The 24,055-nt window shown below is 40.0% G+C and overlaps 1 protein-coding gene across 5 annotated transcripts in view; it reads right to left on the bottom strand.

Annotated features, from left to right (window-relative positions):
• MICAL3 (microtubule associated monooxygenase, calponin and LIM domain containing 3) overlaps window positions 1–22,117 on the bottom strand; it is a 150,978-nt gene extending 128,861 nt beyond the window's left edge. For all 5 annotated transcript variants that reach the window (XM_080346275.1, XM_080346271.1, XM_080346273.1 and 2 more), the window contains exon 1: window positions 21,963–22,117. The gene's annotated coding sequence lies outside the window, so the exon portion shown is untranslated. The remainder of the gene's footprint in view (window positions 1–21,962) is intronic.
• Window positions 22,118–24,055: the final 1,938 nt, after the last annotated feature.

Below are 24,055 nucleotides of genomic sequence, written 5' to 3'. Positions count from 1 at the left end.
GCAAATTATTAAACACGTTCCTGCTCATACAATCCTTAAAATTCATCCTGGCACAACTCTTCAAAGTCCATTTTGACCACGGGCCTTTAAATGCAGCATTAAGACTTTAGAAGGAGTAGAAGTACCTCATTTCAAGACTTGCTTCCTTACCACTGCTAAATTAAAATCTAATTAATTCAATTCTTCTTTGAGCCCTCCCATTCACCGTTTAACAAACAAAAAGGAATGCAGATTTGTTTAGACTATTAAAAACACTAAAAATTTCATCCAAATAATTAAACATAGCTTGGCATATCTGGTAATACTTTACAGCTCATTATGATATGATGTTCAGTTTTGAGATAAGGTAACCAATAGGGTTTTAGTTGTTTTAAGGCTTGAATCTGCCACAAACAGAATGAGCAGGAAGAACCACAGCTGTTTTCTTTCTTTGTTTTCAATACTGCAGTGAAGTGGAAACCCTCCTACAAAGAAGAGTGATTCCTTTCAGTACTCCCTCTCCATTTCAGATCGCCAAGAACCGTAGAGGGAACATTTTTGAGGAGGGGGACAAAGAAACCTTCCAAAACCAAGGTGCTAGTTCTGTAAGTTTAAGGACACTCTTCTTGAACTATTTCGGTCACCAATAAGTGCACTGGAATGGCACTAGAGATTCCAGAGGGAAAGCTCTGTTATCCATCATTGGCAAGTGAGCTACGCTGAACTCTGTAAATGTATTTCAGAAGACTCCGATGTTATGCTTTTCCTACACTTATAGTATTGCAAGAACTACAGTCTATTAGGTATTTTTTAATGTCTTTATATGTTTTAATTCTAAATTCCAAAACTTATTCAGATCACTGAAGTGTATATTTCTTAAAACTGAGCATTTAAAATTTAATCTCAGTCAAACATGATAAAGAGAAAATTCAGTACCTGCACCCAAACCAGAATTGCTAACAGACATTTCCGCCTTCAAAAAGGCCAAAGACAATATGCTTGTTCATCAAAACCAGTTCCTGAATTTTACAACTTTCTCTTCCAGTCCTGTGGTTTAACTGGGTTTATTAAATCATATCACTCGGTATTATTAAGTACATAATGATAATGCAGAAAGGAACAACGGCACTTCTGTGGTCGGAAACATAGCCACACAACCTTCCTCTGTTAGTGCATGATTAGAGGCAATAACTAACAGTAGATGCATCCAGGATCTCCACGTACACAAATCCATGCTTTGCTTAAAACTATTTATTTAGGATATCTATGTAATGCTACCACTGAAAGGTATTTGTTTCCCTTCACCCCTGATTTTGGAACTGAGTTTCAACTGAAGACCATGCTACCACCACTCTCCCCTAACCAAAGAAACAAGAACAGCCTCTTCAGTTAGGTCAGAGATTTTATCTGACTCCCCACATGGCTGCACCACTATAACCAGAGAAATGGACAAGAAACACGAGGTTTGTGGTGACATGGGGCCCATCCCTTGGGTAACAGTGGGATTTTCAGCTGTTTTATGCAAATCATGAAGAGGCACCCTATGGATACTCTTACATCATTGGCAAGAGGCTGTAAGAACTGTAACAATCTCCCTCATTTTTCAAAGGCAGTGAAAGTTGAAAAAAATAATTAAAAACCAATAAGGTCTTGGCAGAGGAAAATATTTATGTCAGTATTTTAAAGAATTCTGCAGTTTCAATCAGCTCAGTATGACAACATGTCTGGAATTCTTTTTTTTTTATTTTTTTTAAATGCTGCAGCACCACTAAGTTTAACTAGAAGTTGCATAAGCAAAGCCAAGAACACCCAGTCTGCTTACTGTCAAAGAAAGAATATAAATGATTTCTCTAGATCTTCATACTGAGTTTATGCCCTCTGGATGTTTTAAGGAAACACCTTTTTAAAAATGCAGATGCATTTCATCTTGTTTATCCCTTTAAGAAAGTTCCATTTGCTCTTTTAATATCCCCATATTTAACTTCAGTTTTATACCTGTAGATTTATCACTGCCTTTTTCTTGTGCTCAAAGCAGCTGCACACTAAGCAGAATTTCCTTCCAGGATCTTAATTTGACTTTTTAGGGCTACAGCTAAGTAGGTCCCAACAAAATGTGAAAGAATATCAATTAGGGCGATCCAAAGGGCTGCCATTAGGAACTGTGACAAAGCAGTAAAGAAAAGCTCATAACCACATCAGAAGTGCTGTGGAACAGAGTCAAACTGAATGTTTGCTCCACTAACAACTTGGCACACTCAAGGGAAGTTGTGGAAGTCTGTTGTTCAAGTCATTTAAAATTAGAGTATTTTAAAAATAACAGGAGGAATAAGATTTAGCTGTCTTGATTGTGTTTCCTACATTTTCACAAGAAAATTAGACAAATAATCACAGTTTTATTTTGTGCAAGGGCAATAGGCTTGTGAGATGTAAATCACCATAATGTTCAATGGTTAAGGATTTTCACAGAACATCTGAACTGCAGTACTGTCCATGATATCCATTAATGTTCTCAGAGCTCCAGAGTAGGTTGCCTGGCAAAATGTGTCACACTGATTTCACAGGTCAGCACCAACACCTGAGGGTTTCCCTGGAGCGTCTCAAGTCATTCCGCCGCAAGCCCTCACAGCTGTAGAGCATGACAGAAGACAATCTTCATTCTCCTGTTTCTTTGGGAATCTTGACACCGGGAATATACAGTATATGTGCCAACTGATTAACATGTTCTCATGCAGGATTTTCAGAAGGAGAGGTGGAGGTTAAGCACAGAACACAAAGAGCAAACATAAAAAGAAGCAAAGTACATACTGTCAGACAAAGTTAATTATAAAGGTGTCCACCCAACATGCATTCAAAAGTCAGAAGATGCTGAAATGAAGGCTGTATCATACTACTCATTATGATCTGGTCTAATTGCACTAGTACATCAAATAGGTCTCCTACCTCTGCCAACACTTCCATCACTCAAACCTAGGACCCACATTTCAATACAGTCATGGCAACAACCAGCAGTTCTCATGCAATCACCACAAGTTTACCATAGACACAGATCTTGGTTTGTGCTTGTGGGGTTTTGTTTGGTTGATTTTTGGTTGTTTGGGGCTTGTTTTGTTGCTTTTTTGTTTGTTTGGTTAGTTTTGGTTGGGTAGGTTTTGGTTTGGTTTTATGGGGTTTTTGTTTGTTTTGGTTTTGCTTTCTTTGGGTTCTTTGATGGTTTTGTTGTTGTTGTTATTTCAAATCTTCTTTTAGCAGCCAAGTGGAGCACTACAGGAAAACAGCTGTCCTGTCCATACCCACTACTAAATCTCAGGAGCTGTCAGGCATTAATACCTCTCACCTTCAGTCTGTGAGACACGGACACAGCCAACACTCAAACACAACCACTAACTTTTGCATACTTTTTTTGTTGTTGTTCCTCACACCCCTGCCAATTTTTCAGCATCCATGCTTTTACGTTGTGACCCAGGTTTCTGAACATCCTTTAAACAGGAACAGGACATTCAAGACCCAATTTAGAACTCTCCAAGAAGTTTCCAAAGGGTACAAATCTACATATTTTCAATGGGAATGCATTCATTCTAAGCCAAGAATTAATTTGTCTATAATAGATAAAGCAAACAATTTAATAAGAATGGTATAGGGAAATGTTACTGTAACTGTTAAGATTTTCAAATGTAATCATTTGTATTCAATATTAGTCACACAGTACTTAAAGAGCAAATTAGAGCTACATATCTTCACAAGCTAACTGTAGATGTCATGTCATGTTTTTCAGTCAGACCAGAAGAGACTCAAAGAACAAGTCAAAGCTGAAAAGTCATTTTTAACCACACAGTGAACATATAGCAAGAATCATACAACAGTTTTCAATAAAACTTGTTGTTTTATCTAACTAAATGTACAGTTTTGCTTGGCGGGGAAATAAAGGTCAAAAAAAAAGCACTTCCTGCCGAGCATTTTTCTCCTTTTCTTGTTCTCAGTTTATGCAGTGACTGAACTCTAACACTCCTATGCAATTTTTGAATGAAGAGTAAGCCCAAAGTATTTCTTCAGCATTAATGATCAACGCTTAGAAAGCACGTACGGCAACAGTACAATGGAAGCTTTTAAAGGACCTTGCTATGATGAGTTTTCACTAATATTCAATTATAATTTAGAAAGCTTTCAAAATATCAAGTTTTAGGCTCCAACCTATAGTCTGTTCTAAGCATGATCATCTGGTTCTTTGAGAATTCAGAGCAATGCTTCACAAGCTTACATACTTTATCCACACTAGAGAGTTTCTTTCAACAAAAGTTGTGAGCTACTGATATGGCTCTGAAAGGTCAAAAAAATCTTATTTCCATAAATTACTTTTATTCAGCTTGAAAACCTATCTCATTTATCATCTTTAGCCAGAAAGCTGCTCAAAGAGCACAGTTCCAGAGCATGCTTACTCTCCTGGAGTATGTTGTGTTCAGGAAAATGTAAACCATCTGTGATGTTCTGTCTTTCATGGGGTGAAGTTGTACCACAAAGCAGCTAAGGATAGCACAATGATTATATGTTTGCAAGGAAGCAGCTAATTAAGCTTTGCCCCAGTAGGCAGAAAGCAACCACAGCTTGAACAACTACAATTTCTACAGTAGTTTTTCCATCTTTCTTTCCAGAGCCAAAATACATGGTCCTCCAGATTCTCTAACGGGTTATGACTCAGCTAGACAACACAGGTTAGATCTTATTTTTCCAAATCAGCATGAATTTTCATGTGCCAGGATTAAATCTGACTTACAAGGGTAACAAGTGCACCCAAGATCCAGAAAGGAGACATTTTAGAAAAACAGGGAAAAAAGTTCAGTTGGAAACAAGTCTGTTGCCAGGAAAGCACAGACTGTCCTTGCTATAAAATACATTTACTCATCTTCAAAGCAGCAAGATGAAAGATTACTGAAAAAGTGCTGGACAAGATAAAGCACCAGATAAATTCAATTAGCGTCATTCAGTTTGTGTTTGGCCTCAAGTCTCTACCCATTCCCAGTCCCTGTTTAATCCCCACTTTTTGCCAGCTCACCACCATTTTAAAGGAAAGCTAGTGCAGCCTCCATGAGGAGGTCTATTTGACTGCAATACAAAATTTGTCTGTTTCCAGGCACTTCTTGAATTCTCATCTGAAGCTACCATCACTGACGTGGTGCAGCAAAGCAAGTTGCTCAAGCATTTTTGCTCCTTTCCTCTGCTGTTCCTCTGGAACAAGAGCACATATCCTGCTGGCTAACCTCCTGCTTTTCAATTTTGCACTCCAGGGAAATCGATGCGTTTCAATTACGCACACTCATGTCACCACCTACCAATCAAGGCAGGACAGAGTCCAGCTCATGCACTCAACTATGCGTTCATTGGCAGATAATGAACGAGGTGCAGGTGTAAAGCAGGAATCTATCATCTGTGATGTTAAAGGATGAAGGCAGATCAAAAGAAACAAGATGCAAGTATAATAGAGGTGAGCCACGAGACTCTTAGTTGAAGTTCTTAGAGCACTATATTCTAGTAAAAACTGACTACTACGTTTTCTTTCCTCCCCATCACACACACAGGAGGAGGGGGGCCGACAAAGCCCTGGTGATGTGGCAGTTGCTTTATTCTCTTTCCCTAGAGTAGATGATTTCATGTCAGGAGCATGTGTTTCAGAGTATACATTGACTTTGGTCAAAGAAAATATCCACAACTGTCATAAACTTAAAAATTAAAAAAAAGTATTTCTGACCACATTGTGGCAAGACTGGAGTAGAAAAAGAGAACAGGAAAAAGCAAATTTGTTTTGAGACCTATTTTAAGCTCACATCTCCAGGCAGAACAGCTTTTAGCATTGTTATCCTCAGTAAGAAGCTTCAGGGCCAGTTACTTTAATTTTGTTGTTTTTTCCCTAAGGAATAACTAGGTTTGCATGAACAGAGCTGTCTAGCTTGGCTTAGATGATGCATGTGGGGGGAAGTGGAAAAAGAGACGAGTGGGTTGGAAGAGACAACAAGAAAATTGCAGTGCATATACTGTTTACAAATGCTGCACCACACTAAGACAATCTCCTCAGCTGTTCAGGCAAATTATTAAATTAAAACCCAAACAAGGGCAAGAGAGGTGGAGACAAGTGTGGTACCAACTCATTCTTCACTCAGAGGGCAAGCAGATGGGCAAGGACGTCCCACACAAAGCTCCTCAGAGGACAACAGATGAAATCTTTAGTTCTCCCCAGGAATTAAGTACTTGGCACCAACAGCAGTGAAGTCAGCCTCAATATTGTGGCAGCATAACAGCACCTCTGATGAACAGTATCTACCAGGAAAAGCTAAGCAGATCTCTGAAAAAGTTACTGGAGCCTAAGTAGCGGTTAATCTGGTACACAGAAAAAGGTGACTGGAAGACAAAAGGAACTCAAGAACTGGCTATTCTGATCACGAAAGCAGAGCTCTACTGATGCCTACCCTACCCAGCAACGTTATCATTATGGGCTTCTATTTTTATCTGGACAGAAATAATGTAGATGATGTAGTTAGAAGCTTCTCACCACTTTACTGACTAGATTTTCTTATTTGAAGTTCAGCAAGGAATGTATAAACACTCCATTTATCAGCTGTACAAGCATGAGTGCTCAATGCCTGTTACTGCCTACTTCATTTCTTTGGATTATCATTGACACTTGCTTAATTCTTTGACTCCAAGGTTATTTGCAAGTACCATTTACGGCAGTTTTGCAGAAACTCATGCCCTAAGAGTCTGACAGGTTGCCAGCTCACTTCATTAAAAAAACCTCCTGTAGTAACAGCTTTCTTCCACTGCTGACCAAGGCTGTGTTTGAACTGATGACCCTAAACTGAAGTGCTCCACATGTCAACTATCAGCTGTGCCAAGTCAGCCTGTAACCCATGAATATGGGGAATTTGTAAAACGGAGTCTTCTCTAACTGTGGCAGCTGTAATTCCCCTGGAAAACCAGAAGAGCTAGTAAATATGCTTTTACAATCATCTTTAAACCTCTAGAAGAGAAACTCTTTTCCTCCTCTTGAGAATTTTCTGTTACTTCAGCACATTTTCAAACACATTCCCTAATTCCCTTGTTAACTGACAACTTCTCTTAAGATTTTTATCTGCACCCTCTTGGGATTACTTAGATGGTCAAACTCTGGTCTTCAAACAGCTTTTAAAGTGAGGAATGAACAATAAGGGGGGCAAATTAATTCAGCAGCAGCCAGACAGAACAATTCTGGCTCTTAGGGCTGGACAAGTCTTGGAAAGGACTACAAAACTCCTTGTCATCACACTGCAGATCACCTGCCAAACTGTAACAAAGACTAAAAAAAAAAACCATTAAAAGATCCCTCTCAGTCCCAGTGACCACCCTGAAATGTAAAGAAACAGGCAACACCACAGAGCAGATAGACTCCACCCTTGCTGCAGCAACAGTCTGCCAACCGGCCATTTATCAAGGTTCCACAGCCATGTGAACTGGAAAGCACTCCCTCTTCGGACTCTTGCCAGCTGCCTCAGCGCTGGTTAATACCAAAACCCCAGTCTGTTACAGAGGAGACCTGTGACAAGCTTCAGTATGCTGAGAACGTGACTAAAAAGGTGCCGCTTGAGCACCTCGTCAACTTAATACTTCTGTCAGGTCTAAAGCAGTAGAATATTAGAAGTCCACTAACGGTAATTGTTTCCACTAGCCTTTTTCCATACAAGCAACTCTTAGGATTTCTTCCCAACCATCTTCAAGCACAGGAATACATAGCTCCCTTGCTGTTTTCTGAAGATGATATGGAAAGAGAGATTAGGACAGTTAAAACAAACAAACAAACAAACCACAAAAAAAACCCGAAACACAAACAAAACCCACCACATACAAAAAATCCACACCAAGAATCCAAAAAGTTCTGCCAGCATAACACCAAGAGCACCCAAGTGTCACACAGTTTGTGCACTCTGCTGTTCTTCCAGCTGAGCTTTTTGCCACAGTATCTGGTCACACGCTGAACTCTATAAATGCATACGGTAAAGGCAAACCTTTCCCTGGGAGTGCCAAACACAACAGAACCTGCATCCATGACGAGGTTCCCAGAGGTTACCACAATATACAAAAGCTTTTTCTTCTGCACGTGCACCTTAGACACACAGAGATTGTAAGCCTTGGGTGTTATAGAAAGAGGAAGCTTCATTCTTTTGTATTAAAGCTCTTAAGATCAATCACACTGCACAGGCACCTTTTTAACTGCTCTCATGAGAGGCCTCTCCAAGCAGTAATCACACATGGACCTGCTCTCTCCAAAGCTTCTGTGTTACAAACCTTGAATTCACTCTCTCTAGAGTTGATGTGCTACTAACCTTGACAGAACAAAACAAAATGAGGTAAAGAAGCAAGCCTTTCAAGTCTAATTTCTGAAGCCATTTAGACATTGAAAACAAAACCGTTTGATCAGCATACAGAAACAAGCAGACAGGAACGGCTTGGTTCTGAAAAGATTCTGAAGGGAGAAGGAAAACGCTTGCAGCACAAAGAGATTTGTTTCACTACTGCTGCCTCAAGGACCTGAAGATGACTAGCACATGAGTATGTATCAATTTATAGTACCTCACATGCCATTTTGAACAATTCTTGACTCAGGGGAAAACAAAATAAAACACCTAAAGGGGCAGGAGAGAAACTACATGAAGATTTATGCTCTTTAAGAACAATAATCTTTGTGTTGAAATATGTTAGATGTAAACAGTTTACTACAGGTCAGATTTTAGCTACTCCATCATTCAGCCAAGATTTCTTGTTTATAAACTACCACATGAATCACAATCTATAAAAAAACCTGTAAGCCTCCTGCTGAAAATAAGCAAAATAGTAGTCCTTGAAATCTCACACAAGCAGTAAGTATTCTTAGACTAAAGGATACTAAGTGAAGGTTATGAGGAGAGCAATGTCATTTGTAAATAAGCTCTTTGGAGCAGGAAACATCCAAATTTGGGTCTGTTACTGTTCAAAATAAGTTATCTGGCACTTCTAACCAAAGCCGTATTTTACACACACACAATGCTGGTTTCTAGAAACAAAACACATCTGCCACTCTTGAGCACCAGCAACAGGCACTGAGCTCCAGAGTAAAATACAATAACAGAAGACAGACTCTTCCCCTACTCAATTTGAAGTTCAAGAAAATTTGGGCGCTTAAAAAAGAAAACGAGAAAGCAGGCTTCACAGAAAGTGAGAAGAAGCAAAAGGAGGGATGGCTCTTTTTCAAGGATTCACATATATACTCACAATTTCAATTCATGTAATACAACCATGGAGATCATGTGAACTCACCATATACACCCCCTCAGGACAGATTGGTTGGACAGGAAGAAGGTGGAATCAAATGGTTACACTGGACATACTGATTCCTCTTCCATCAAACAGTCTATCAGGTGACTAATGCCCTGTTTCCCACTGTTGGAAGTATAAGCCAGCAGCTGTCAGCATCTCGAATTATCAACTCTTGACACGTAATTCAACAGATGAGACTCAGATGTAAGGATGATGACTAGCCCTGTTGCATTATGGACAACGTGAGATTCAATACGTAAATGTTGCTCTCCCTCAGCTTCCAAATTAAATTTCAGCAAAGGAAAAATACTAGCTTGTATACTCCACATTTTCACACCAGCAAGGAAGAACAGGTTAGTACAAGAGCCTCATGATAATATCCTGACAAAAACTTCCCTGTGCAGGTCATATTTCTAGGTTTGTTCTCTTCTACCTGACAGATACTCTTCCACATAACTACTTCACTTCACTGAAACATCTTTTTTGGGAGTGGGAGGAGCTATGAGCATCAGAAGTACTTTTTATGGGCAGCTGGATTTTATTCTCCCACATATGCTCATTTTGCAGGTCATGAAGCACATAAGTCTTTGGGTACTTCATATTCAAAAGCAGTTATCTGTTTAAAGTTGCTGCCTTTTTTATTACTGTTATTATTCACCACACATACCCCTCACCCCAGCTACTTACAGGACTGAGTAACACATGTAGCAGCACTTCCAAGACTCAAGACCTTGCCAGATCAGAGTTCTTCGTGCTTTATCACACACTATGTCCCTCGCATAAGCTTTTATGCAAATTAAAACCAGCTGCATTATTCTTTTAAACAGTTATTATTTAAAAATAAAACATAATACATTATGGTCTTGAGAAAGGCATAACATTTGCAAGCGTTTCGCAGCCGTTTTTCGTTTGAGACAAATCTAACTTCTTTCAGCATGTGACTGGATTTAGGCTGCCATAGCTGCGGAGTCAAAGACTTGGGCCGTCACTGATTATTTTGTACATAAGCACAAGTGGGAGTTACCACTCAAAGTCTGACACCCAGCTAGCTGATCTGGCCCTGAATATATCTAATGTACCATTAACATAAGATTAAACCAGTGTTAGGAGCCTACGCTGGTACCTGGTCACCATGACACTCCTGAAGAGAGAAATTAAGCTGAAAGGCAACAGCTCTACCACACTTTAAGCACCGGATTCTTCCCGTCAGTCGGGAGTATTTATATTTAAGGCTCAGCATTTTCTTCAGTATGGTGTCTCCACACAATAGTAGACAAATTCTAGATTAATTATATTAGAGTTGGAAACAAACATTTTAGTCTTACATATACTCTCAGTCAACCCAAAGATTAACTAGTTTTAGCTTTTTCTCTCCATTCCAGAATAGCCTGAAATCATGCTTACAGAAGGCAAAACCTCTAAACTGTCTTAAAGTTCAAAGTTAACACACTTGGCTAGAAAATATTTCCATTTTTTAATCAATTTCTTCAACAAGATAGCTGCCATGACTTACAAATCTTTGTACCAGTGGTGGCTACCAAGCTTTGCAAAATGCAAGCAGCACTGATGAATGTTAAAGCGATACAGTAAGAAAAATGCATCATCCCATTTTATGTTTTAACCTGCTTAAAAAGCCACCATTTTCACATACAGTTTGAGCTCTTTGGTTACTGCTTGGCCAAATAAATCAAGACATTTCCAACAAAATGAAGCCTGTGGCCCCCACACTAACATATGCTAAATATATCTCCTTTAACCTTCGGCTAGCCTGTGGGAAACGTGTGTTACTTTTAAGTTAAGTCACAGATCTGAACAAGGACCTTCCTTGAATAATGGCATTAAATACCAAACATACACCTTCCTGAACTAGACAGGAAAGGAAAAGCCAAATCTACAGCCACTCCCCTAGATAAGTCTGAGCCCACCTCCAACCGGGAAAGCAAAAAAGCCACTGATCAGCAGACTTACCCAGGTTCTTCTAGAAGATGAGATCTATTGGTACACAGCTGCCACATACCTAGCCTGTCTCTTTTGGTTATGCTCTAAATAAGCTTTTTTGGAGAGCACAGCTACCCTCTCCAGTTCTTCATGAAACAGTGCAAGTCTCAAACATTTCAATCAGGAAGCACCACAAGCGCTTAGAAACCACTCAGTGAATATCCAACAAACCTGTTATTCTCCCATACAACATAGACATTGTGCCCGGAACTTGAAAAAGTCCTTATAGTGGCGTTCCTGAATCCAGAAGGAAGGCTTTACAGTAAGTACTAAATAAACATATGACTAATCACAGAATCGACTGGGTTGGAAAAGACCTCAGAGATCATCGAGTCCAACCCTTGGTCCAACTCTAGTCCGTTTACTAGATCATGGCACTAAGTGCCATGTCCAATCTCAGTTTAAAAACCTCCAGGGACGGCGAGTCCACCACCTCCCTGGCCAGGCCATTCCAATGCCTGACCACTCTCTCTGTAAAGAATTTCTTTCTAATATCCAGCCTAAATTTCCCCTGGCAGAGTTTAAGCCCATGCCCCCTTGTCCTATTGCTGACTGCCTGGGAGAAGAGACCAATCCCCACCTGGCTATAACTTCCCTTCAGCTAGTTATAGAGAGTGATGAGGTCACCTCTAAGCCTCCTCTTCTCTAGACTAAACAACCCCAGCTCCCTCAGCCTCTCCCCATAGGTAACCCTGGAACCCCTGTGATCAGGAAGTGGTTCATGATCTTCAAGTTCTATGTGCAACACAGGGCTAGAGCTATCTGAGCTCAAACTACAATGGCACTGCTCTCCTTCCTTCCTTCCTCCCTCTCTCCCCAGTAAACCTCCCCCGTCTCCTGAACTGGAGGGAGGATGTGATTGTCAGTTCACTGGCAGCAACGAGCAGGGTACCATCACAACAACAGTCAGAGGAAATAGCGTAGAGAGGCTGCATGTCTGAATATACCCCCAGCAGAGACAATTACTGCAAAACAGATCATCCAGTTCTGCAGAAAACTCCTCATATATTTACACTATGAAAAGCCCACCAGGAAGCTGAGAGTCCTCTCTACCTAGATGGACTGATTTATTTGTTTCCACTAGGTATTAGCAGTAATATAGCTAAGTCCTTTTAGCAAAGCAGTCTTCCCCCACGGTGTGATGGGGGACAAGAGTATGCGGTTACAAGTGGGGAGGAAAACTAGTTCCTGATCTTCTGCAGAAGACATATTTCATGTCTAGTCTCTATTGACAGGGAGGTTTCCCCTTAGTAGTTTAGAGCGAGATACCCAAGACATCATGGAAAACAAGAGTGTAGCTGTGTAGGTAGCCTTTCTTTTTATTACCTTCGAGGTCTAAATGAAGTTCAAGTTGCTTAAACTATTGCATACTTGAGAAGTGTTGAGAGGCCATCAAGCTCATCTAATGCACGTCCTTTCCAAATTCAGAGTCCTGTTCTAAAGAAGGCTATGAAAACACTCCTAAGACTTAAGTATTTATTTCAGGATCCAGATTTTTTTTCTAGAAATTGAGAAGTTTCTCAATTTAAAGTTACTTTCTAATAAACTAATCTGTCCAGAGTCCCAGTTTTTCAAGGATACAAGCTTCAGACATGGCTATACTTCATTTCAAGTTTATCCTTTGATTCAGCAACTTATTCCTTGAAAATAACCAGCTTTACATATCAAATTACACTAATCACATAGGCACAGCTACTGAATGATGTGACAGGTGGCTAGAGCTATGACACAAAGGTATCTTAATTCTAAAAACTGATACCATGGTTTTGTAGTACTTAATTCTGAAGTAATTACAATAAACAAAGTTTTCACTCAGTTTTTGCAAAATGGTATCTTATCTCTAACCATTTGTTTTGAGATAGGTCTACAAAGTTCATATTTTCAGAAAAGCCTAAAAATATCTGCACATCTAAATCCAACAGATCCTCACCACAGTTCCAACCCTGCTTTCTTTAGGCCCTCTAGGAAGTCCTACAAGAAGTATGCTTTGCCATGGAAAAGCAGCTGTTCCTGCTGGGACTGTGCCTAATTCTGGAGAGGCTACTTCAGAGATCAGGAGCATACCTAGAACGAGTACATCACATCCTCACTATTTGGGAAGACACCAGTAACATCTGATCTGTGTGAGAGCTGGTTCCACCCACACAACCATCCACATTGCCAGAAACCTTCTTCACAGTACGAACAAGTAAGTCATAATCAAGGACCTTTGCCACAAATGCCAAATGAAAACACACCCTCAGCCAAGCTCTCCTGTTCTGCATACTATGCATCTGCCTCTGTCCACTCCACAGACTTTCCTTGTTCTTTCTTATGGATACCAATCCAGACTCTCTCACTAGGAGCATAAATTCAGTTCAACAGTTAAATGGTTCCCTCCTCAAGGGAATAATACACATGCACAAATGTGTTCTATGCACATAGAATTCTTCCCAGCCAGTCTGTAGCACTTCAACACAGAGACACAAAGATCTGACTTTTCAAGAGCACTATCAGTTCTGTAACAAAGGACAGGCAAGCTGACAGCGGCTGGCGATAGAGGCAAGCCCTCGCCTGAAGACATCAACTCTAAAGTTATCTTCCTCACACAGAGTGCTTTGCTCTCCTCCAAACATGGAGCTTTCTTAACATTAAAGGAAAAAGGCAAAAGAACAAGATGCCAAGCAGCTGTTTTGGTTTATGGGCTCTGGCCCAGTGAAGCAGATAGCCCTAGCACATCAGATAACACTGCAAACATTAGAGCGTTCCTTGAGAACAGAATGGGAAAAGGTTTGTTACTTGCATAGTCAGCAAGATGCTGCATTTCTACATCTTGCTGCAAATTGCGAAAACTGGTTGCTCCCTTCTTGTTTAGGGGGATAGCTGCAGAGAATTAGGCATACACGTTTTCTTTAGGATTCACTTATTCTGTCCCTATCGCATTCCAAACAATGCTTTTAATGCATGCTTGAGAATTATTTCTCTTGGATCTCTTATTTGTAATAAAGCCTGTAAACAAGTTTTATTTAGATAGGATTTATATCACACATTACTGCCAAAAGTAATACTTAAAATCAGTTTTTTAAAAAGAGACAATCATATGGCATCTATATCAGGACCAGGTTAATGTCAATAGGCCTGTCTTCAGCCAAGTGGCACAGTAGCCTCACCAAGTCACATGTGACTATTTTGGGCCTTTGCTTCTATTTCATAGGAGAACCAAACAGCACTGCAATAACTTCAGGTTTGTGAGATGAAGAGCTCTCCCCAGCTGTAAAGTCTGAACTCCATAAGCAGAAGAGAACATAATGTTTCTACAAACTAGACTGCAACAACAGTGTGCAAGCAGCAGCTTCAGAGAAGCTCTCAGAACTGGCATGCATGCCCTAGTACCTATCAAATTTCTTCAAATCCAACATGTTCTCTTGTTCTAGTAATGTTTATAAAAGTCTTTTCAGCACAAGAGAAAACCAGCTATGCAAAAGAAAAGCTGAACATGACACACTGTCAAACTGATAAAAATAAAACTGAAAATTCACTCACTCTGTTAGCATAGCATACACTTTACTTGAAACCTATAAGCAAGAGAGCATTTTCTAGGAAACAAGTTACTCAAGATAAATGCAGTTCTTCAGTGTGCCAAAATGAATCTCCAGTGCTTAACCATAACACAAGTAGTAACTATAAGCCTGGAAAAGAGTAAAGAAATTAAATTTCGAACTGTAACTGTTGCTTGCACAGACCCAAACACATGGAAAAACTCAAAAGTCTTACTAATGCAAACTGCAAGCACTGGATAGCGCTGCTCTAGGCTCTATGCAACAATAGTAGGAAATGGAAGTATCTTGCCTTTTTCAGTCAAAGCATAAAAAGTAGGAACATACTACAAACACTAGGCATCTTCCAAGTAGCCTCCCTTCCATAGACAGGCAGAGGAAATTTTCAACTGTGATGATAAAATCTTCTATGCCAAAGCTGTTTCACTAAGGACTAAGTGCAGCCTTCTCCTCTCACAGCCCAGGTCTGAACTGCCTCCCCCAAACAACTAGCACTTACAGGAAACACACAAAGTAAATTATTCACTTTCTCTCTGATAACCATTCAACACAGAGGAAGCTGTCTAGCACTTAAATGATTAAAGTGGGGCTTTTCCTTCCCATTAACTAACCTTAGGCATTCTCTCTGTATTTTCGAGTCCGACACTTCACTAGGGTCAGAGCCTTGGATTTCTGATCATGGATCTTCTTTTCTGTGGAATGTACAGAATTCACAGCTCATTGTGGATATCAGAAAGAGAGAAGCACCACAATGCTGACAGCTGCCCCAGATGCCAAGAACAGCTTCAATAGATCATGTGAATCCAGGTTTGTGAGGAAGGCCACTTGGAAAGATACAACTATCAGTGTAGCATAACAAAACAGATCCTCAAGATGAGTAGGGAAGGTACCTTTTGCCCACAGATTCCTGCTGTACCACTGCCTGAGCTTACAGAGTTCTTGTGTAACACCCCCATATCAGAAAGTGCAAGGGACTATAACAGCAAAGGAACAAGACCAGTAGATTCTTGCTACAACTGCAAAAGAACAAAAGAGAACTGAGGAAAGGTGCCTTTCACTTGTCCTTAACCAGAGATCTAGAGTGCTTACGGAGGCTGAAGACATAGCTCAATACCAGAACAAATACCTCCTAGGACTCCAGTCAAGACACATAGTTCCAGCTTAAATTTGTGGCCTCTCTTCTAACTGCCAAGGAAGAAACAGATTTCTGTCTTCAGGGGAGAAGTTACAACACAGTTTATAGCAGCCAGGGCACAAATTTTTATTAGTATTATTATTTTTTGCCACTGCTGTTTACCAGCAAAACAGTCCAAGCTGTGCCTTCCTGTTCAGCAAGTCAACCACTCAAAACTAAAATCCTACTTGGCATTTGTTTGTTAAATGTATGTCAGATGAGACTGTGAAAGAGCTCGCTGGATCAGGAAAAGGAGCAAGTAATTTGCTCATTTAAGTGTTTTAAAGGCAGAACTGAGCCAACAAAAAGCCACCATACACACTTCCTTCAGCTGGCAAACTATGCATTCTCATATTTGTCTCTTATGCTCCTAAGTAAAATAAGAAAACACAGTAATCAGTCTAAGGGTGGTTTTGATTTCTTTTTATGCCTCATCACCAGTGCCAATAGTGGTCTAGGGATCATTCACTAATTAGCATTGTACAAAACCAGAAGTGCACACTCTTACTCACATAGGAGAACCTCCTCCCCTCAATTGGAAACATTTAAAACAGAAAAAATCTGGAGTCTTTAAAAAGTACAATTAAAAATACAAGACAAGACAGGTTTACTTAAGTGAATAAGTTGGCATTAGAAGATAGAAACCACATAAAGCTGTTCTGCCTAGTTCCCCTTCTGAAGGCGGTAGTATCAACTTCATTTTTTTTGTTACTCTTATGTTTCATCTCTATTAATATGCCAATCAGAAAGAGTTCTGCAAGTTTCTATATGTTAGCCCTGGCAAACTGATCTCCCTATTTTCTGTCAGTTAACTTGAAACACAATGGTCTCCAAGAAGCTACCTAACAACTTGTAGAAGTCATTTCCATAAATTAATTTGCAAGCAAATAACTCAGTATGACCAGGAAAAAAAAAAAAAAAGGCACACAGGAACAAAGAGGGAAGAAAGCATCTGCAGTCATACCAGCCGATATTAAAAAAGTATACCCGAGGGCATAGTGATTTCAAGGGAAGAAATCCACCCATTGGAAAAACATCATAACTAGATGTAGCACACACTGTCTCATACCAGAAGCAGAATGCTACATATTGCAATATGAACAACTGGATCACTCACTGCCTTGCAAAAATGGTGAACATGTGCATATTGATCCTCAAATATCAACTCCAATTCAGTCGAAGTCTGAAATTCCTGTTATTGGACTGCCTATTAATTCACTAGTTTCCAGTGTATTAAATGGCTTGTGCATTCATCCCCCCCTGTGCCTAATTTTTTTCACCTGTTGTAATAAGACACCTTAAGAAACAAGCAGGTATGACTGCTGCCAGAACTAGTATTACACCAAGAGTTGCTATACTGAGTATTTCAGTACAGCTCCCAGTGTCAACTGAGGAGACTGGCAGAGTTACATGGAGTTCAGGCACCAATTAATCATATAGTTAACATCTTTTTTAAAAGGCAGTAGTTGGGGGGTTGCCAGGGAAGAATCCCAATTTAGTCCATACTCAGTACTCAACACCTGTGTGTATCACATTGACAGAGCCCTTAAACAGTCACAAAACCAGGAATGTTTCTTTCTTGGTTTCCTGAAAAAGAGGAGTTAATGTTACAAAATTACAAAAGGGGATAACTAATTAATAACTCAGGGCTGGCCTGATGAACAGAAGGCTTCAGAGGTAGAGTTAGAAATATAAACAATAAAAACTTTCAGACAAAAATGACAGAATAGACACTGAAACGGCAGTTTAAAAAATACATGGTGAATGTTACAAGCAAAACAGGCTGCCTCCACAAAGTCAGTCCTCTGAAAAGGCCATACACCTTTTAAAAACAAGACTACCAAGAAAGAGACAATAAGACAGCAGAACACTGTACTCTCATTTCTCAAATTATCAAGACCCTGTAGTAGGATCATGGAGTTCACCTGAATCGGTATTCCCTCCTGTGAATCACCAATATTTCAACATTTAAATCAGAATGATAGTTGCACCAACAGAAATACTTCAGAATCAAGTACTGAGGCTCTTGCTACAACATAATTTTGTTAAAGGAATATAAGTGGTTCATAGGGACCATCATGTATGACAAAATTTCAGAAACACTGTAGGTGTCAAGGAGGGGCTTCAATAACACCGTAGGGAGTGAGATAAATCACACTATTAATTTTGGAAGCATTCTTATAACTAAATCCCAACTTTTAACAGAACAGATTTTGGAAAGCAACTATGAATCACCGATCTCTCCTCATGGCAAGCACATGAGGAGGGAACACCTTTGTCACAGAATGGGCTTAATACAAACATCCCTAGAAATAACTCCCAACATGCAATTCAATGAAAATGCCAACTTCACCACCAGCCACCCAAACTCTAAATTGCAGAGTATATTAAAAATAGTTTTCGGGTTCACTCTAATCCTATTCACTTTCACGCCTGTAGCATTATTGGGCTTGCCTACTTGGGGATGTAAACAATGTCACACAACAGTGGTTTCCATTCAAAAAGTCACCAAAGACAGGAAGTAGGAGGTTTTTATTGAGATTTTCAGTAAGTGTTAGTTATGCTTAAAAAAAGCCCTAGGGTTTATGACTCTTTTGGTAATAGAAGAAAAGGTAGAAACTTTTATTTTGCTTTTTAATACTGTTCTGCAAGTATATGTTTGTACACACTATATGTGCCAAGTGGCACAGTTACAAGCTATCACAATTTTCCCAGGCCTGCATCTATTCACACCCACACTGGTATCTCACAAATCCATACCCATATACATGCGTAAAAACAGATGTAGCACTTCATTAGTATATGCATAGATATTCATTAGTTGCTATTCATGCCCACAAACATGCTTATCACATTTGCAAGACAGTGAAAAGTTCCCTCTTAATGTACTGATCCCACGAACAGACCTATAATCTTATACTAGCTGTGTCTAAGCTTATGAAGGTCAACTACAATACAATAACACTGTATTTCATTTATCTCCCTTCAAAAACTGAAAGGATGCAGACTTTTATCCCTTTTGTAAGACAGCTGGAACAGCTAGAGATGAAAGAACATCAGTGTAACATTAGATCAATAGTATTTTCACTGGTTTAAAAGGTAACACTACTTTCCTAGATAAGAACAGGCTGCAGGCAGAAATCCTGCAATGCTGCAAACGCCTATCTAAACTAGAGAGCAAAGTACAGCAGAAAGACAGAAGAGCAACTATCAATATCATTCTCCTGCACACTCCGCCCAGGTTCATAGGCAAGTTCTGTGACACAGGAAAGAGAGCTAGGTCTCTGCAGCTTTGCTTCCTTTCGATTTCTCTTTAGGCTTTGCATAGCTGAGTAACATTCAGATCCATCAAGGTTAAGACCTCTGAATTTTCACTAGCATTTATTTTAAGACTACAATGACTATGCCTGGTTTGCACTCCTTCACAGAGCAGGCAGGGCATTGTATTTCAAGTGTCTTTGCAGAGAAGTAAGAAACTCTTTTCCTGAAAGTGGCTGCTCATCTTTAAGCAGTGAGACAAGTCACCTCCTGTCATTCTCTGAGTACAGTGATGGTTTAAGTGAATTCTACCTGACCACATCACAAACAATGTCTGATACACAGTCCGCCCCTACTTATTATTACATGAAAGTACCATCCTACGACCACACTACAGTAAAAGGTGCCCTTCTGAATCAGTGCAAAGCCCTTTGAAGGAATCATAAAGAGAACTACATGGCTAGAAACATCTCAGTGTAACACAAATGGGTACTTCGAATATCCATGCAGCTTTACCAAAAAAAAAAAAACCAAACAACAAAAACAACAACAACCAAAAAAACAAACAAACAAACAAACAAAAAAACCTCCACAGCTTTTTAGTGTTCCAACATTTTACCAAGCCGCTCCTAATTGCCAACTAACAGGAAAATGCAGAGTCATTTCTTCAATTATTAGAAGCTTCAAGTTTTCCACATATTCCATGGTAATTAAGAACAAGCAAGTAGCATATATTTTGCTAGTATAAATATTATGAGGTCATGTACAGGAAGAGGTAATTTTTCTTTATAAAACCAGTTGATACAGGCAGAAAAGATCATGTTCACAAGTGCACAAGCACACCTGAAGAAGTTCACTGAGCTAAGAGGGAAAGCAGCCAGCGGAGCAACTATATTCTCTCAGAAGTCCTGCTCCATCCATCTCTCAACCAGGGCCCTAGAGACCAAACATGGTCAGAACAGAAGCTTAGGAACCAAAACCCTACACCAGAAAAATCAGAATAATGGTTCAACAGAATTACTGATTTTATAACACCTCATCCAACCACTAGCTGTATTTCCTTTATTAACCTGCATCTGTTGCCTTTCTTTCACAGCAGCTATAGTCTTTCAACACTTCTCTTGAAAATGCTTCCTCTTCTCCACAGGTATCAAGTATGTCCTTCCAAATACAAGACCATCAAACAACAACTTTTCTCAGTCATCCACTGTGCACATCCCCCATACCCCAAGCAGCACTGACAGTAGCACTATCTTCACGATATCATCACCACCTGACTAGTAATGCCATTACAACAGCTATGGGACTTCATAGTAAGCCTGACCAGGTTGACTATCTTTTATTCCAGCAAGGCTACTTTTAAACCCAGATCGGTGTTCTGATCAGACTCTTCATGCACTCCCAGACAGCTGTGCTGTGTGGCAAGAGAAGAGGATACAGCACCCCAGGATAAAAAAAAAAAAAACCAGCAGCTGGAGGTAGGGGCACTACCCAAGACACTCCTGAAAATTCCCCCTTTGTAATTGTTTTCCTCTTGTATTTAGCTCTAAAGATTGCTTCTGTTGTTCCAGATCTGAAAAACCTGAAAGCCTTAAAGTCTATTTACTGAAAAGGAATGCACTTCACCGAACAATGTAGTGTAGGAAAGCTGTATCTAAAGTCTGTTTAGAGAACAATGAACACTTGTCTTGATTTAGAATCTTCAGATCTGTGACTTCGCTACTATCAACATTTAAACCAAGGCGAAAAACACAACATTTATAACAAGCACTATATTCACTTTACCCCATTTGCTCTGCAGTAACACAGCTTAGCTGAGAAAGTCCTGGTTTTAATAATGCTGCCATAGCAGGGAAAGGAAAATCATTTTTGTAAGTGAAAAGCACAAGTCAAGCAAGAAAGGAATTTTGTTTGTTTGTTTCTAGAGTTGCCTTTTTATTTAAGAAAACACAATGGCAAGCATAAAAATTGCAGAAGAATGAAGCAGACAACAGTGCCCTAAGGGGAAGGGAGGGAACACAGAGGCTGCACTCTGACAGCAGGCAAGGATTATCAGACTGTAGAAGAGGTGCAGAACCAAAGGCACTCCCAACCCAAAAGTATATATTTATTATTATACATGGGCTGTATTCTCAATAGTGGCCATGCTATAGTACGCCTGCTAAGCATCTATTTCACTCTGTGGGGCTTTTTAAAGTCAATTTAATACCCACAGAAAGACTCGGCACATCTTTCACAAGCCTGAGGACAGGAGTACTTACAAGATCACATACAAAGAGCTACAAGAAGTAGCTATTACACATTCATTGAAAAATCAAAATGGATCTCTGAACATATTACAGGGCATTTAAACTGCTCCCCCCTAACAAAAGGGCCTGCTTAGAAAATATTTTCCTAAATAGCAGTCACACATAGATTGGTGCACTGAAGCAGATGTTCAAGGTCACTCAACCTCCAAAATCGTACTTTCTCCTCTAGCTGGTTTCTGTGGATCCTCAGATACAAGACCCTTAAAACCCTTTTCTCTTTTCACGGCATCATGTCTAAGTACTAGCATAAAAACCTGTTATGTTTTACAGACTCCGGCATTAACCAATGCTTCATCCTACATTCACCCAAATTCTCAGTAACAGCACAGCTATTTAATAGATTTCTCCTCCAACCTTAGAACAACACATGCCATGTACCAGATGTTCACTCACCCAAGAGCTCACAGCCTGCTGCCAAAGCCAGGGAAAAGGTGAGCAAAAGCTCTCAATTTGTCTGTGGTTGGCTGAGCAGCGTTCTCCCTCCTGTGCGCTGCATTCCGTATAGCCACTGCAGTGCTCAGAGCAAGCAGAGTCGCAGGAGCAGCTGGAAAACAGCCTTGCATCTTCTGAGCTGAACATGGGTGTCCATCCCAGACCGAGGGTGGTTCTTTCACAGTAAACCTATCGTCTACAGTTCCCTTAGCCAGAGGGTGGGTCACAGTGACTCACAGTGACAAGTGGCCATCGGAAAGTGATAACTAGGGCAAGAGAGAATAATAAAGACAGAAAACCCGTGTGTGTGTGTGTGTGTGTGTGTGTGTGTGTGTGTGTGTGTGTGTAGGAAGGGAAAAGAATAAGTGGAGCAAATAATGAGCGAAAGAATGGAGTCACTATACAAAGAAAATTATTTACTGAACAGACTATTTGTGCTGCTGACCTCAGTTCATTCCTCTCTAAGTTTTAACTCCTTGTGGTCAGGACCTTGCCTAGGAGAGCCGCAAGGTCACGGTTCATGTCCACCACTAGCCTCCCATCACCATTCTAAGATACAACTAAATCCTAGAGGTTAGGACATGCTCCAGCCATGGGCTGCTGCTCAGTTTCAGTGCTCCAGTAAATTGTGACAAATTAGAACACACTTACCAAAAGCCTGGGCAGCCTGCCATGTTTTGCACCCCCCTTCACCTCTAAAGAAAAGCCTCTCTGAACCCAGAGTTGAAGGGGGTGGCTAGAGTTCATATCTCTACCTTTTTTAAGACCTTCACACAAAGGATAATTTTTCTGCAGTACCTGAATATTACAAGCTTATAAAAAGTTAATGCGTGCCAAACATTCCTTTCCACAACAAGGACTGCTGTATGCAAGTTAATCTCACACCCATGACCTTGTTATTGCCACCTAAAGATTGTGCTGTCATAACTGAAACTCCATAGACACCGCATCAATTTGCTGTGCATAACAGTGGCATAAACTCTGATATGTCACAGCAACTTGATTTTGCACAGCAGGAGCTATCCCATCAAATGGGAACACTAATATATTTTGCATTTTTACTAGGGAAAACAGGATAATCTATTTTTTCATAACTGAAAAAAATATTTTAATACTATATTTTAAGTCATTACAGTATTTGAGAACAGGACCACAGAATCTACTTGCTTTCAGATTCCAATACTTTTTAATGATATTGCTTCCATATTGGAGCTTACATGATGAAGCAAGCAGCAAACTCCACTGAAATTGTGCAATGCATGGTGTAACTGAACACTAAATGTCATGACTGTGTTACATGGCCTAGTATTTAATTTACAGCACTGAAGACACCTTCCAGCCCATACCACTATAAAGAAACTTTTCTAAATACAAGCCAAAGTGTCTGACTTTGTAGGCAGGCTGAAGGCTGCTCCCATTCTTCTGTCAGGTGTGAGAGCACTCCATTTAATGGAGTCATAGGAATTAAAACTGAGTATTTCCAATTGCAATCATAGCAAATGAAGCACAATTCTAGTAAATAAGTCAATCTAACTTAAACCTAGACAGCTGTTAGAAAGACTAGGATCAGCTACCCACTCCTGTGAATCATTTCCTGAATTGCCATAATTAGCACAGCATTGTAAGGCAATTCATCCTCAAATCCAACAGAAGAAATTAACACTCCTCTTGATTTATTGTGTTCATCTCACAGCACCTTACTCCCAGGCGATTTCAGAGTCTTGCCTTCAAGATCCACCTCTGTTGTGATACCACCAGGAAAAGGAACAACTGAGACCAGCTAGTGTGCAGCAAGCACTGGCCTGCTGGATCAAGTCAAATCTATGGATCTTGAACCTTCTCAGCCACCTTGGCGTTTCCTCTCTTTGCACTACCATCCCTTTCAGCTTTGTTGTATTTCATGTTTCTGAAATTTCCTGCTTCCTTAAAAGTCTAGAACAAAAGTACTATGCCCCATAGCTGAATTCACCAGCAGATGCTGACAGTGAGAAAGCATCATGCCTGTAAGTTATCATCATGGTTTGCACGAATGCGTACTAGAGAATTCGCCCACC

This window comes from Nesoenas mayeri, assembly GCF_963082525.1.
Source record: "Nesoenas mayeri genome assembly, chromosome: 1".
NCBI lineage: Eukaryota > Metazoa > Chordata > Aves > Columbiformes > Columbidae > Nesoenas > Nesoenas mayeri.
The sequence above is the reverse complement of the archived record's forward strand: the minus strand, read 5'-3'. Positions and strand labels throughout refer to the sequence as shown.